This window comes from Sarcophilus harrisii, chromosome 3, assembly GCF_902635505.1.
Source record: "Sarcophilus harrisii chromosome 3, mSarHar1.11, whole genome shotgun sequence".
Classification (NCBI taxonomy): Eukaryota; Metazoa; Chordata; class Mammalia; order Dasyuromorphia; family Dasyuridae; genus Sarcophilus; species Sarcophilus harrisii.
The window spans coordinates 337,592,137-337,608,209 of NC_045428.1; the positions used below are offsets into that span (position 1 = coordinate 337,592,137).

The 16,073-nt window shown below is 32.7% G+C and overlaps 1 protein-coding gene and 1 pseudogene across 3 annotated transcripts in view; both read right to left on the bottom strand.

Annotated features, from left to right (window-relative positions):
• The window catches only part of NCKAP5 (NCK associated protein 5), a 679,630-nt gene that overhangs the window by 485,951 nt on the left and 177,606 nt on the right, over positions 1–16,073 (bottom strand). The gene's annotated exons all lie outside the window — the stretch shown is intronic.
• Positions 986–3,605, bottom strand: LOC100931831 (annotated as a pseudogene).

Sequence of the window (16,073 nt, forward strand, 5' to 3'; positions counted from 1 at the left end):
ATATGGGGAAAGAAGAGAGGGAAAAATAAGTAAATAATTTTTATACTTTTCACCATTTTTCCCCTATAGAGAGACACACAAATTCTTTTAGAGATAGGATTTTAACCCCCATGCTGGTGGTACATGTTATTGGAGAGCAAGAAAACAGTAAGTTTGAGTCACGTAATTATATTTAGGTGTTTCATACATATGATGCTATTTCAGATTACTTAATCAATGTAATGAGATCCAGTGTAGTATAATGAGTGGAATACTGATCTAGGAGGCTGGAAGACCTGATTTCAAGTTCTACTCTGGGTAGCTCCCATAAAAATAACCATGGGAAAGTCTGCTTAACTTCCCTGAATGATGAGCAAAAGACTAAGACTTAATCCACTATTGAAACCTGCATGAATAGAGAGTTCCCAAACTGAGAAAAATCAAAGGTCATCAATGTACTGATATAAAGTTTATATTTTTTTATTTAGAAAACATTTTTCCCATCATAAGCACTTTGCGTTAGTCATGAATAGTAATAGGTTGCTATTTAGATATACTATCAGAAAAAGACATTATATAAAATGAATGATCAAGGACTAATTTCATTTGTGTGGAATTGTTTGAAATTTTTTAAGCAAGAAAAAAAAAATGAAGCTATCCAAAATTAATTTTTAAGGAATGCTGGCTACCAATTGCTCTGTTTTCAAATTACTGGGATAGTCTACAGTGTGATACATCTGCCAGATAAAAGCATACATCTTCTCTATAATGCAGTGATCCTAGTTAAAAAAAAAAAAAAAATCGCAGAAAGGAAAGAAATAACATAGCTCAAGAAATATAGTAGAGAGTAAAACTATTTGAGTAAGTATTAGGAGTAAGTATTCACTTACTCAAATAGTAAGTGAATAAAGATATTTTACAGATATAGCTACAACATTTCACATAGCTGTCCTCCATCAAATGAGAAGTGGAAGAAGAAAATAAACATTCCCTGGGGAAGAGGAGGAGACAAATTAAATAAAACAAAAAAAAATTAATAAGAATTTTTTTCAGTTACAGACAAAAGCAGAAAGGATAGACTACTCTATATAGGGATGATATGAACACTAAAAGGGTAGCTATCCCAATTTTTGTTCTTGAATATCCATATATGAGGGAAGCCAGTCAGATATCTTTCAATGCTACCATCTCAGTGACTCAAACTCCTCTCTCTTCTATATAAATTCCACCCCATTCTAATTTCACTTAAATTAGCCTGAAAAACTTGCAATTATGGCACAGGGAGAAAAATAAGTCAACCATGGTTCATTTCCTGTGGCTAAATAAGATTTTAGAGCTGTATTACTTCATAAAAAGTTCTTGGGGGAAAATAAATATGGGTCTCTGCCTCTGCTGAATAAAACCCTTTCCCCCATCACCCATAATTAATAATTAGTTATTATTCACTCTCTATATTAACAGGTACTTATAAAAGAATGTTTGGACAAAATAAGTTTATCTCAAAGCCAGCATTAAATCAATCTCAATTGGGGAAAAAGGGGCTCTGAAAACCAGCACCAATACAGACATGTCTAAGACTGTTGTCCCTCTGGATCCAAAATTCCTTCAGAATTTTCATAATTTTATGTCCTCAGTCATTTGCCACTCTTATGACATTGTTTTCTGTATGATACAAAACAAGTAATCCAAAGTTCATTGGGGTTCCAGGACAAATAAGATATCTTGGCAGTGTGACCACTATGAATAAACAAGAATTTGGTGGCCTCTATTCTGTATCTTTTGAGAGGGGACTGCTCCTCAAATTTTACTCAAGTCCCAGACTTGAGTCACTGGTCAGTGCCACTGGAAGCTAAGATAGTTTCATTGTAAAGAGACCTTTGAACTTGGAATATCTCATTTTTATGTGGCTCAAAATCGGTTTCAAATTTCTCAGATCCCACAATGTAATTGTTTATTAGCTTGTCTTGTGGCAAAAACAAATTCACTATAAGGACTGAGAGACAATTTACTTCAGCAGTTTGCACATTCACTCCATGGCTTGGTTTAGAAGTACCATTTGAATGTGTGTCCCAGATCATAGATTACTGATAATCAGCAACTGACCCAAAGAGAGATATATGGAGTAAGTATCAAGAAACATTTTTGATCACTGTTGTGCGTGCTGTGAATATGGTTTTTGCATATACTACTACTTTATCTTTCTCTGGAATTTGACTAATGTCCTACAAGCAGATGGTATGCATCTGATACACTAAGCATGTGTCTACTGACATTTTGATTTCACTACAGCCTGTAGCCTTCCCATTTTGATGTCCAAAGTAGTGCAAGTCTTAGATTACTTTTTCCATAAGGTCTGGCTTTGAAGGTACAGTGTATATACGGTATGGTATATATATATATGGTGAATCTTTGTTGCAATGAAACAAAAATTGGAAGGCATCTAACAGGCCCTATTTACTTCTCTTTCAGGATTAATCTTGATTTCCATTTCAATTTTCCCATTAATTGAAGTGAAGCTTTCATTCTCTACTTTCTCACTGTTGTATTGAGTGATCAAACTGAGCATCATCATTAGGTAGCTGCACACTTGCTATCACAAGACGATACTTTTCATCTAATGTGTACAATCAGGGCAAGTCTATGAATGCTGATATCTTTCCCTTCAGGTCTATTTACATCTGGAAACCACTGTATAATCAAGCTGGGCCACTCTAGGACATAGGTTCATCACTAAGCCTTGGAGAAGTGGAATATTTTTTTTTCCCTATGTTGTATACTCCTCATTTATTACACACTTTCCCACAACATCACCAAAGTCTGCTTCCTATCTGATGGCCATGATGGGCAGAGAAGCTGATAGAAGGAATGGGGTATGGAAGGTCTGGTGACTCCCTGGATCACAAGACTATTAAAGGGAAGTTACAGTGAAATATATACAAGGACAAGTGGAAAAAAAAGTAGAAAGTCAATCCATTGCTAGAATTGAAAGAAAAACATTGTATTAGGTAGCAGGAGTTTATCATTTACTTTTGTAGACAGCAAAGTACTTAGCAATTTTTTTTTTTAATAATTCCTGAAAATAATTCTGTGTCTTTAGGTGGATTTAATATTTTCCTCCATTTTGCCAACACTCATCCAGACTGCCAGCAATGATTATCCTCTTCACATAAAGATGAAAATATTTAACACCAGAGCAGTAAAGTAAGGTTTTTAGTGATATGTGATGAGTTGCCAATGTTGCTAAGAATTCAACACCTTTGAATTTCTTCTTTGTTGATTTTGATCTTTCTTCAAATAATCCATTTCTCTTTACACAAACATTGCTCAAAAAGCATAGTATTTTTGTTTTATTAAAAATGGAAAACATTAGCTATTGACAGGCTTATAGACATTTATTATACCAATATTTCTGACAATCAGGAAAATGAGTTATTTTATAGAATTTTTTTTCAGAGTAGGCAAGAAATATAATCAAATCTCTTATTAAATATGATCAAATTCTTCTTCTCTTTAACATATGAAAAGCTGTAGCGTGTGGTCCTGTATCTAGTTAGTAGACCACAAACGTGTATTTACACACCCAGTATATTCCAGGCACTGGGCTAAGCACTTTACCTATATCTCATTAGATCTTTATGATATCTTTGATATTTTAGTAATATATATATATATATATATATATATATATATATATATATATATATCCCCACTTTACATTAGAGGAAATGGACACAAAGAACTTAAATGACTTGTTCAGGTCCACATAGGAAGTACCAGCTCTAACTTCAGGCCCAATGCAATTAATCACTTTACAATCTAGATGCCTCAGACGCTAAATGGAGAATTTATTCGAATTTGTTTTTTAAAGTGTTGTAATGTTGAATAAACATTTTTTAAAGGAAGAAATTAATTTCTTTATAAAAGACATATGAAAACATTCAAATCATTTTTTAAAATAGAGAAATTCAAATTAAAGCAACACTGATATTTTACCTCATACCTATCAGATTCACAAAGATACAAAAAATGGAAATGACAAAGGTTGGAGAATCTGCCAGAAATCAGAAATATTAATACTCTTTTGGTGGATATGGGAACCGGTTCAGATATTATGGAATACAGTTTAGAACTGTGGCCTAAAGGTTGCTAAACTACATTTACCCTTTGAGGTAATTTACTAGACCTGTTCACTAAAGAGATCAAAGAAAAGGAAAATGACTTACATATGAAATATTATTTTCAAAATAGCAAAAAAGAGATAATTTTGGAAAGATTTAGAAAAACTTATAAAAAATCTTGCAAAATAAAGTGAATCTAACCAGAAAAATAATTTATCTACTCATATGACCAAGTTAAAATAAAAAACTTTGAAACATTCAAAGACTTGAGCAATGCAGTGACTGACTCCAATTAGAAAGGCCCAATGATGAAGCATTTGACCAGGTGGCAACCTCACAGAGGTGAGAAACTCAAGCTACAGAATGAAATCTGCAGTTTTGGACAAAATCATTATAACAATTTGTTTTGTTCAAATATGAATTTTTTAATCATTTATTTTCAACTGGGGCGAGTGGAGAAAGAAGGAAAAATAAGTATTTATTAACTGAAAATAAGTAGCTAGATAGTACAATGCTAGACCTGAAGTTAGGAAGACTCTGCTTCATGAGTTCAAATTTAGACTGAGGCACTTACTAAATGTGTAATCCTGGGCAAATCACTAAACCCTGTTTACCTCAGTTTCTTATCTATACAATGGTCTAGAAAAGGAAATGGCAAACTCCAGTATCTTTGAAAAGAAAACCCCAAATACTATCAATAAGTTAAACACAACTGAAAAATGACTCAACAAAAACAACAAAAGTTCCTGACAAATCAAAACTCAGCACCTTTGTAACTTCAGCAAATCATTAAGTGTTTTGAGGATTTAATTCCTTCAGTTCTAAAATTAGGTCATTGAACTAAGATTCCATATAGTTCTGAATAGAGGCTCTATGATTTTAAGGACTGATTCTGTTTCATAGTAGATCTGACTTATTTAGACTGTAAACCACAAGGCATTCAATATAGGACCTATGTGTCAAACATGGATACAACTTATTTTAGGTCTGACATTCCCCCTCAATCATTTTAGTTTGAAATTACTTCTATATAATTAGATTACATATATGACCTGTTTGACTTATAGGATCCAAGCACATAAAATTTCTCAATATCTGGCTAAATTCTAAGTAATGCTTATAACTATTTGATTTTGTGAAAGGGACAAATAGCTTGATATGTTACAAAGAGTACTATATTGAAATTAGAAGAGACCTAAATTTAAATTTTGGTTCCAATTTACTAATTCTATGACCAGAGATAAACTGTTGAAACGCCTGTTTTGTCATCTATAAAAGAAAAGACAACAACAAATTTTTATGTAGTCTTAGCGTTTACATAGTACTTTACATACATAGTCCAAATTTTTGTAAGGACCAATTAAGACAAAGAATATGAGTCCTTGGAAGACAGTGAGATACTATACAAATGCAAATTATTTTATTATTTTCTAAAACTGCTGAAATCCAACTTGAGGTCCACCATGAAATATTTTAAGACTGAACACGCCCTCCAATTCCCAAAGCACTATTAAATATTCGTTTTCTCATTGACTTGATGACAATTATCAATGCCTAGCATTGGGCACTTATCACAGGGCATTTATATGACTAAAGTAGATTAAAGAGTTTTATAACTCCTTTTGGAATACCTGTCAGATATCCTACCTCAACACTGTTATCAACAAATTCAGCCAGGCCTGGCTACATAATGTTTTTTTAATCATGCAGCCTACTGCTGGGAGAAAAAAAAATGTATTTTTCTTGAGTAGACGCATAGCAGTCAAAAAATTATAGGAAAGTTTTGACAACGTTAGATTAGATTATAGCCATAAAATTATAGGTTCAGAGTTAGAAGTCCCCTTATTCATTAGTTTAAACTCCCCTATTAACAGAAGTTTCAGACTTGTGCCATAGTCAGTTCCAGTGATTCTGGAAACCCTATTGTTAAATTTTCTAATTCCTATCCTCAAAGATGATTTTTTAATAAGTGAAAATGACAGGCTCAGATACAATTAACACAAGTTTTTAATACTAACTAATTTTTAGGCAAAGGACACTGGCAAATGGAAAGACCCACAATCTCTTTCTGTTTAAAGTGGAAATTGAACTGGGTTTAAAGGGAAGCAGAATTGAAAAGGGTATATTTGAGGTATAGGGAATTTTCTGAACATAGTTATGGAGCTAGGAAATGGATTGTGTGCATAAGCAATACCAAACAGATCAATTTGTTTAGAACAGAGAAAAAAGAGAGAGAGAATAATGTATTTGTAAGCCTAAATAGGAGGCTAGAACTAGATTGTAAATGTCTTCAAAAACTAAATAAAGGATTTTGTATTTATCCTGTAGGAGAGGGAGAGAAAGAAAGAAAGAAACAGACAGACAGATAAGCAGGCACAGAGACAGAGAGAGACATGGACCTTCTTTTGCTGCAGATGGGTGGTTGGTTGGATGGGTGGGGTGGTGGAGAAAGGAGTAATGAAATCAAATTTATGCTTTAGGAATGTAAATCTAATCTCTTAGTAGAGAGTGGACTGGGTGGAGAAAGTAACAATTAAAAGGAAGTGATGAGGTCCTGCTCTAAGGCAGGATAGATGTGAATAGAGAAAAGAGACAGATATGAAATGATAAGATTTGGCAATGATTGGATATGTCCGGAATCATATTATAGGGTATATATAGTTAATTTCTTTTCAAATATGCAAGGCTCTGCTATATACACACAGTTTTTAAAAAGTTTTATCAGAAACATGTCACTTTCATCTTCCATTTACATAAAATATTCATTTTAGCTAAATGGTCTCTACATTTGTTTAAGCAAATAGTTGCTGAAGACTCATTGCTTTTTTTTTTTTTAAGTTACTCACTTATTTCCCTGTAGTATAGAAAGAAATCATGAGATTTAGAGCTAAAAAGACCTTACAGATTACCTGATCCTACAGATAATGAAACTAAGTCTAAACAGGAGGACAAGAGCTACCTATGGTCACACAGGTAATAAATGTCAATTCCAGAATCAAGCTAAAGTCTTCATTAATCTTTATTATTCTCTGGATTTCAATCCTGTCCCAATATCTTCCACATGTCAGAATAGCTTTCTCACCTTAGAAGTTCACTCCACTCTTGTGGTTTCTTCAGATTGGTCAGTTTCTCTCTCAGAACCATTTTTTCCCATGCTATTTGGATTTGACTTATTCATACTAAGGGCATAGGACCTTTATTAATAAATTATTCTATGAGTGTAAACCTGAAATCAAGATTACTATCCAAATAGTAGACAGAGCTCATTAGTATGGAGCACTGAACTTAAAGGCTATCAATTGCATAATAAACATTTATTAATGTGTTAAGTACTGTCTAAGGTGTCTGAAATCAAGCTTCAAGAAGGAGTAAAATGGTGGCTCACCTAATTTCCATAGAAAATTTCAAGTGGAGAACAGGTTTACAAACAAGTTCAAGTAAAGAGAGAGAGAGAGAAACATACAATACTAGGTATGTTTTCTATTTTTTCCCTGAAGTAGATTCATAGAAAAGGAGGTAAGTCAATTTTACAGCTTAGAAAGGGCAATAGGTCCCTTCAAGTTTTTTGCTTCAGAGATCAAAAGAACTCCAATACCTGGAGGCCTGGGTTAGAATCCCGCTTACAATACATTAGTTAAGTGACTATGCACAATATACTTAACTCTGAGCTTGTTTCCTCATTAGTAACAACAGGATAATAATACTTGTATTCAATCAATCAGTTAAAAAGCATTTACAAGCACTTCCTATGTGCCAGGTACTGCACTAACAACTGTGCAAGAGTCAGAGGTGTATATAAATTTCACCTATGATTATTATTAAACTTCCAGAATTAAATAGGTCTCTCATTTAGAATATAGATATTATTTTTAATTTATCTTGACTCCATCAGACTACAAATTAGCAATAGTAAGAGATTTGAACATCTTAACAATAAATTAGTTTTCTGGTATAGTGAGGAAATCTTTCTAGTCTTTTCCTTCACTAAATAGGGCTACCTAAAAAAAATCAGGGTCTGTAAAATCTTTGAGTAGTTCAAATCTAAACTATTAGCCTAACCTACAGTTTATTGCCTGATAACATTTCATGTGCTTTTGGCAATCATTTGTGAAAAAGATAATATAGGAATTATATATATATATATATAATTCCTATATTATCTTTTTCAATATATATAATATTGAATATTATAATATATTGAATATACAATTATACATATATAATTATATATATATATATATATATGTTATTTTTCCACCAGGGATTCTCTTGACAATACTATGAATTGCTGGGAAAATGGAAATCCATTTTCAAACTGCTCCTGACACCAAAAGTGATGGCTAGGCTTCAATAAAAAAGTTTCAAAGAATAACTAACTCATTTAATTTAGATATTCATTATAACAATAGTTTAAAAAGCAGGGCATTCTTCCCCTTTCCATAATACTACGGAATGATGGAAGCCAGGTTGAAGCAAAGTATGTTATATATGAAGTTGCCTTGTGAAGATGGATTAGAGTGAAATCAATATTGTCATTTTGTGTTTCTTTCTCCCTGTCAAACTTAGGTTCCACCAAGGCTAGTGAGAAATTGACTCATAAGGAAGAGTAAAAGTGTCTAGGTGGAAAGATTATTAAAGAAAGATTATTAAAAATGTTAACCTCTTAGGCTCTGACTGAAGTACAAAAGGCAGTCAGGTTCTGTGTGTTTTCTGATCAGAAAACATACAGGACTTGACTGCCTTTTGTACTTGAATATACTAGAAACTTCCCATTCCAGTTCAGGATAATTTCATGTGGTTGTCTATAGAGATTGACAAATTGTATCATTCAAAAATCTCCATTACCCACTGGAAAAAGATAAAACTCAAAATTATGGATGTAACCTACCATCTGGATCTTACTCTGTTCTCTGGCACTAAGACTCGGGATTCACACAAGCCTGGATTCAATCCTGGGGGATGATCTCTCAGGATAATTTTCTCTCTCCCTTCCATGAATTTCTTTCATGGGCTGAATGGCCATATAGATGTCTGTGATGTATTTCTCTAGGACTTTTTCACTGATTTTTATGGCCATATTTAGACGGAAAGTGTCTCTAATCTTGGCTTGTATTTAGAAAAGGAAAGCAAAAGACAAAAAATAGTACAGAAGTTAAAACCAAAGAAGTCCCTTTTCAGACTATTAATTCCCCCACTTTCAAGTCATAAGTCTGCTTTATGCCGCTAAAGATATTGTAAGATGACAACAGAAGAAAAAAGAATATGGGAGACAAGAACAAAAGCGGAGAAAGAAGGGGGATAGAATAAGATAGAGAAAGAAAGAGAGGAGAAAAAGAAAAGTAAGAGGTAGAAAGGAATTAGGGGGGCATAAAGAGATAGCAGGAACACAAATGTGATTGGTGTCAAAAGTCTCCTTGACAGACTACAGAGTGAAGTGGCTTCTCTGACAAAAATCTAATTCCCTGAGTCCGAATCTTAGACACAATGGAAAAACTTGTGTTCTGCAAGCAGGGCTTCATAGATTTACTGTTCTCCATGAAAAGGATCCCTTCGGTATTACCACAGTGTCACATCCTATATCCAAAAGTTAATTGTAGAAGTTACCAGACTGATCAAGGATTCCTCATCAATTAATCAACAAGTATTTATTAGGTAGGTATATATTGCCATATCCTAGGCATATAAAAACACAAACAGAATACTGCCTTCCAAAAGGAATTTACTTTCTAATGGTAGAATATATATTTGTGAGAAAAATCACTAGCATGACTAATCTAGCGTCTCTGAATGAAATCAAGACCTAGAACAGTGCCTAGTTCATAATGGCAATGAATTAAATTTATTAAATTGAAGATGTTAAACTTGATGCCCAATCCATCTGATCTATTCCTGAAAATTGGTTAAGATGACTGAAAAGTTATTCACTGATGTGTCTTAGCACTGATTTTGTAATAAGACTATATGTGTGAGGTGCTGACAGTAGAAATAGACTCTGTAGAGACAGTTTGACCTTTAAATCTGCAGAATCAGGATGATTCTTGCCATATTCCCTATTACTCTGGGGTGGATATTATTTATGTCTTTTATTTATTTTTGTGCAATAGAAGTTTTCTCAAATATGATTCATTATATTGGTATAATTTAGATTTTGAAATAGAAGAATAGTTTTAAGCAATTTTTCTGATGGCATTCTGATAGTTTATCTGATGAACACTAAATTGAAACAAAACTTTTAAATGTTCAAGGATATACATCAAATATGTTATTACATGATGACAACTCTAAAATCATTTAAACTATTGGTACATTGAACAGAACACTGAAATAGTCATCATATGACCAGGTCCCAACTATTAATTCCTTGCTTTCTTATTTTTATATAAGTTAAATGAGTAACTAAAATCCTCTCAGCTTCTACATCCTTATCAATAAAATGGGAATAATAGTTCCTTCCCAATATAATCAATATGATATTGTGAGGAGCAATTCAAATGTAAATGTGTATCGTAAACTGTTAAGTGCTTATGCTAATTTATGTTATCAACATCTCAATGGCTATTTTTTGATTGTTATCAAGAATAAAATTTTCTTTATTAAATAAATAATATTAAAATATCTATGAATTCAGGACACACAGAATGACAAAGTGAGAAGTTAGAAGTAGAAAAATCTATATTTAAGTCCTTTTTTCTGACATATATTAGTTATAAGCTTCTTAAAGAAAGAGTTTGATCTTTATTTTTATATTCCCATTCACTAAGAAAATACCTAGAAAGTGAAAGGCCCTTACTAAGTCCTAAGTGAATGAATTATTTGTGCATGAACCTAGGCAAGTTACTTGGACATAGTGGTGCCCCCAGGGAATTCTGTAATAGCATAAGTAACAGTTGACTTACAAACAGGAATAGTGGAATGAGTTTTCATACTGGGGATTCCCTACATTGATGAATTCAGTTCTGCTTTAGGTATACTCTACCCTTTTCCCAAAATGAATTAAGAATTCAAAAACCAAACTCATATTTAACTTAGAAGGAATTTACACTTCTATATTTATGTTAATCACAGAAGCAATGCTCATTATTTCATCCATTGCAAATGACAGGTGAAACCTTTTGTCTAGAAAAGATAATGCAATTTAATGAAAATTATAACACATTTCCTTCTTCAGATCCTAATTGCTAAAATATGGTTAATTCTTTCCATCAAGCATCCTTATCATGCTGAAGCAGTTTGTCAGCAATACATGAAAACATATATAAACAAAAACATCTTAACTAAATTGTTTTTTACTATTTAAACAAAGGGTTTCAAAGACTGCTTCTTTCCAGCATTTACGGAGATATATTCTAAAGGAACACAATTTATTAAATGCATTGACAATAGAGCAAAATAATAAAACAATAACTTACTGCATGGATTGCTGCTCTTAGATTTATCCCTTACACATTCATAAACAGATTGATATAAACTATCTAAGAGTTAGAAAATACAGAGAATGAACTTTTCCCAGTGAGAAGTACTCTCTGAAATGTACCAAGCTCCATTTACTGTCCTCAAGGAGGGAATCTTCCAAAGAGTACTTTCAATAGATAATATATCTTTTATGGTGAAAACTACCTCACAGATTCAAAGAAGAAGAGATCAAGGCTCCTCTCTTTCTCAATTACAGCAGAGAAAGTCTAGCTTTTCTGAAAGGTATATTAAAAGACACTCCTAAAATGTTAATTCCACAGTCTCCTACGGAATTCCATCACTATGTATAACAATTCCCACTATTAGGAAATCTTTTAAATTTCCTAATAAACAAACACATATAAGCAAATTTCTTTGTGTTGCTGTTTAAAACCATGCTTCAGGAAAAAAAAAAAAAGGAGAGAGAAATTGTTGATTATTTCACAGGAGATTTATTGAATGCCTACTATATACAAAGTATTGTGCTAAGTAGTATGATATTTATAAAGTCATATATTTTCCTGCCTATTGGTTCATTATCAGCCTATGATAATCTTACTAAAAACATCATTAACAATGAATTTTTTTGTATCTGTGGCATGTATTATTTTCATGCTTTGCATATTCTGATTCTTCAGACTGAGAAAAAAAACAAGAAAAAGGAAAATGTTTCATTTTTAATAAGAAAAATAAAATCAACTTCCTGTATATTAGTCAACCAATTTAGTCAACCAAAGAGAGCCATTACTATGAATGATGTCCTATGGTTGGATTGTTATTGGAAACCTAGATGCAGTTCTAAATCACTATCATCATCATTAATGAATATTTATTGGATACTCACAAGTTGCTAAGCACTGTACAGTTTTGCAGAGCCATCAAGTGTGTGGGGGTATAGGCTGTTTATGAGTCTATTCCAGCACAACTGACTTTGACTGTTCAGCAGTCTTATAGCTTGTGATAAACATTTCACACAAAAAAATACAATTTATGATCCTCAGCAAAGGATATGAAGTAAGTATAAGGATAAGTAAGTATAGGGTCAGTGATATAAAGGGTAAGTAAGTATAGGGTCAGTGAATTGAGTCCAAGTCCCTCTGTCTCTCTTAACTACAAAAACTGGATAACATGACTTTAATTCTTAATAATTTAGTTGTCTCACTGAAAAGACTAGTGTACATTGATCTCATAGGAATATTTTGTTAATTGGTTAACTATATGACCATACTTTCAAAAGTATTTTTATCTCATGTTTTGAATACAAAAGCCAAAAAGAATATCTTACCTTTCATGGAAAATGTGATGGTACAATTGAAAAGGCACATGATCCTCAGTAAGGAAAAGGCAGAATAGGGTTGTGCTTAGAAGACAGATCTTTTAGTCAAAGACATGTTTTCATGTTTTTTCCAACATATACTACCTAATTATAACAACTTCTCAGTAACCCCAGACAACTCTGCATAACAATAAATTTTAGATAAATTGATAGTTTGCATTGCATTATCAAAAGGAGGAAATGCCAGGTTTGTCCAAACTGATGGTCTCACATCTGTAAAACACATAATTCACCAGGGCTAATAAAAAAAAAAAATATGATAAAAGTAGTCACACACAGTAGAGAGAGTGCTAGATTTAGAATCAAGAAAGTTTTATAGATGAATGATCCCAGGTAGATAACCTAACCTTTATGTACCTCAGGCAACTCTTTTAGAGTTCCCAAACTTAGATTTCCATACACTGACAAGATTATAGATCTTTTAAGTTTTTGCATAATAATGTTTGGATGTTTACAGCCATATGTACAACAGTCTGCTATCAAATATATGTACGTACATATTAATTGTGGGATCTGAAAATTAACCATAGTAGATTACACAGGATGGTGGTGGAAATGAAATCCTGTCCAAATGACTTTGTTTCAATCTGGACCTTGCTTTGTACTATGTGATTTGAGTAGTGTACATCTAGTTCCTCATCTCTGAAAAGCAAGAGATGTCTATGATGTTAAATAAATATTTACTATTAAAAAGATATATGCATCAGAAATTCAATTTCATCTGTGATAGCAACAACAGCAACAACAAACACCAATCTCTGTTCTTTGTATTTAGAAATGTTTATGGAAATATTCACAATTGTTGATATTTATAAAGTACAGCATTAAAAGAAAATAAATTAAAATGAACTAACTTTTACAGGAAGGGGAATGAAGTAGATTATTTCTGAGGGCATTCCAGCTCTAAATCAATGATAAAGGGCTTCCAAATTAAAATGCATGGCATCTAGAACAAAAATTCTCTTATATTCAAAACCTAACTTTATTATTAAGGCATAGATTGAGGATAATTACTAAAAGATGAATAATGAATGACTAACAATATATTTTTTAGTTGATCTATTAGTTACATAGAAGAGAATATATTTATTAACAACTCAAAAATAATCCCTGCCAACACCATTTAATGAAACAAAAACCAACGAGACTTAAAAATCATTAAGTCATAACATCCCTGTTTGTTCTGTATTTCTTCCCCCATGAATTCAGGTGAACCAAATTTGGAACAAAGTTGGTAATAGGAAAACATGTATGATTATAATTATATCTGGAATTTTTAAAGTCCATTTTGCTTGTCAGACTTCCTTGAATATATTTTGGTTGTTCACAACAAAAATCTGGTTTTTGTCTAATAATCTTTCAAACCCAATGCTTCCATGTTCTCAGTCACCAAAATAAAACACAGTCAAAAATTCACCAAGAACATGGGTGTCACAGCATGGATGACATAAATAGCATTAGGAGAAGGCTCCCAAGTACTTTTGTTTTTCTTCAATTATGGAACAATAGCTCTTGGAGCTAAAAGGAAAGTTAAAACACATTCCATCTAGTATATAAATTTTATATATTAGGATACTGAGACCTAAAGGGATTAAGGGATTTATCTGAGGTAACACAGCTTTGGCTCTCATGTCCTATTCAAGTATATTTTGGAACAATTTTGATATTAAAAGGAAACAACATGATACAGCATATAGAGCTGTGGTTCTGGAGTCAGGAAAAACTGAATCCAAATTATAGCCTCAGAGATTTCCAGGCAATGTGATTCCAGGCAAGTCATTTAATGTATATTTGCTTTGGATTCCTGATCTGTAATATGGGGATAACATTAATACCTACTTCTCAGAGTTGTTGTGAGGATAAAATAAGACACTATTTGTCAATCACTTTGCAAGGTTTAAAGCATATAAATGCAATGATTATTATAAGCACCCTTCTTGTGCTGATTAACATGAGACATATGCTTAGGTATTATCTTAATGAATTAATTATTTCTTCAAATGAGATAATGAAATATAAGTTGCTTTGCAAACTGTAAAAGCAAGATGTGTATTTCATTTCATAATAATAACTACCTAATCTCAACTTTTTTTTTTTTTTTTTTTTTTTTTTTTTTTGCAGTTCAACAAGAAACACAGATTATTATACACTGCTGCAAATGAATAAATTGGGAAGTGAAGACGCCAAAGGATTTGTTCTTAGCATGGGCTGACCTGGGAACATCAAATATATCTCCTCTTTCTCTACTTCTTAAGCCAATTGGCCTTCATCCTCCCCTCTCCCCATTGCAATATATAAATTAGGGTCTAAGCTCTGGTGTGCTAAGAAAAATACTTATGACAATGAAGCATAGGCTCAGTTACATTAATTTGGCATGAAAAGTTGCCATTAAAAAATCTTCTCTTTCATCTGCTGAATTTTAAAAACAATTTATCATAAAACCAACCTCACTCTGTCATTTTAAAGTTCTGGGAGATTTACACAGACATAGAGATGAGAGGTCTCAGTTTATAAGGCACCTCAGCCAGAAATATTGCTGACACTGTAAAAACTGAATTTCAAATCAATATGAAATTGCCCTCCAGATGCATCGAGAGGAATGGTACACTCAGGATAAGAGACTTCCCATACAGGTAAAAGTTGGTGAACATTTTGAGATATGAATAAAGTAGAAGAACACTACAATCATTGACTGTCCAAAAAGCAATCGACTCCATTTCCTATCTTGTTATGTTTTATAATCATAAAGACATAGGAAAAATGTCATTTTAACAAGGCACATAGAAGCAAAGGAAGGAAAATGTATGTGGATAGAACATATAAGAGCAGATTAGCTTTTTTAGCTTACACATATACACATGTAGGCACCCCTCCCTATGTCCCAAACACAGGAAAAGATTCGGATATCATGTGCCTACAGCTTCAAAACAGCAGCAGAAAATATGCCCTCTTGTTTCCATAAAATCTTACTGAGTCGGTAATAGAAGCAGCAACCAGTGAGTGAGTTCAGCAGTAAAAAATCATCTCCTTTTAAGTCTCCTTGAGGCTCAGAATACAGCAGACTACACTTAGCCATAGCAATAAACTGTGATATGAGAAATCCTTGTAAGCAAAGAAATAGCTGTAAGGCAGTGGATAACATCACAAAAGAGAAGCTTTGGAGAAGGTCTGTTTATGTGGGAAGCAAA